Source organism: Aulostomus chinensis, chromosome 6 (assembly GCF_037954235.1).
Source record: "Aulostomus chinensis isolate RoL2024-O1b breed Wild chromosome 6, RoL_Achi_v1.0, whole genome shotgun sequence".
NCBI lineage: Eukaryota > Metazoa > Chordata > Actinopteri > Syngnathiformes > Aulostomidae > Aulostomus > Aulostomus chinensis.
Genome location: NC_141325.1, coordinates 28,695,221 through 28,696,540, shown reverse-complemented (window position 1 = coordinate 28,696,540; position 1,320 = coordinate 28,695,221).

Sequence of the window (1,320 nt, the reverse complement as noted above, 5' to 3'; positions counted from 1 at the left end):
ATGTTATCTGTTAGAGGAGCGCTCCAACGACAGACGCTGAACGCTGGGCCTGATGCTAACCCCGCGTGACAGGAATGGCTCTTTTCAGCACGGAGAGGACAAACTCTCATTTCTGCACATTCATGACACGATCAGGGTTTATTATTGCAGCCAGAGAGTCCGCAGAGGTCACCAGGGGTCAGGCCAGGGTCAAGGAGGACCTGCTGGCAGCAGTGCGGATACAGATGATGGACTTCTGAAGACCATATTGCTAAAATGCTGTACGCCCCCTGAAAACATCCAAACCCCCTCACAAACACGCACACATACACACACACACACACACACACACACACACACACACACACACACACACACACACACACACACACACATACTCACACCCCCATGCCGTCCTGGTGGGGTTTCTTTGGTGGCTCACTGCATTTAGGTTCAGCTTTGTAGTTGTAGTGCAGTTTCAGACCTGCTGGTAGCCGTACGATGATATCATGACCACGTGGTTATTACACGCTGCAGGCATGACACATTTCTGTTTGCCAACCTGGTAGCAAGCGTCAGCACGAGCTCCCTCCTGCCCCACAAGCCAGAGACATTTTTACGCTGGATTGTGACGAACCAGAATTTATGAGACTTCGACATTTTCTTCTGCATGATGACCTTCACCACTGAAAACTCATGATTTTTGAAATGTTAATGCAATCGTCAGAAGTACGATAACAATGTTCAAAACATCTCAAGCTCGTGTAACCACAGACTTTCCATCAGGCATTGAGCTCGAGACGATGGAAGAGGATGTTCAACGACGCAGACTCCACTCATTCCTGCACCTCTCTAGTTGTTGGACTCTTGTCAGATTATAGAAAAAAAGACAGATTTTCAGTGAAATTGTTGGAGAAACATTAACGTTTGAGGCAGATTGGACACAGCGCCCCTCGGTGGCAACAGGAAATCAGTTTTTTCTTCCTTTTTTTTTAAATACATTTTGATGTCCTCATAGTGGGTCAAGCAGATTCATCTCAAAAACACCTTCAGAGCTTGGGGATGAGATTCCAGGAAGCCGGTGAGTTTTCATCGACCGGTGTTTCTGCGGTGAAGTGCACATTTTTGCTTTCGTGTCAGCGGTAGAAAATGGATGGGTTGATGGATGGAATTTGCATTGTCCACCCATCCATTGTCTTCTGCTTATTCCTACACATTAAGGGTCATGGGGGGGCTGGAGCCTATCCCAGCGTCAACGGGCGAGAGGCGGGGTTCACCCTGGACAGGTCACCAGTCCATCGCAGGGCCGACATAGAGAGACAAACAACCATTCACACCTAC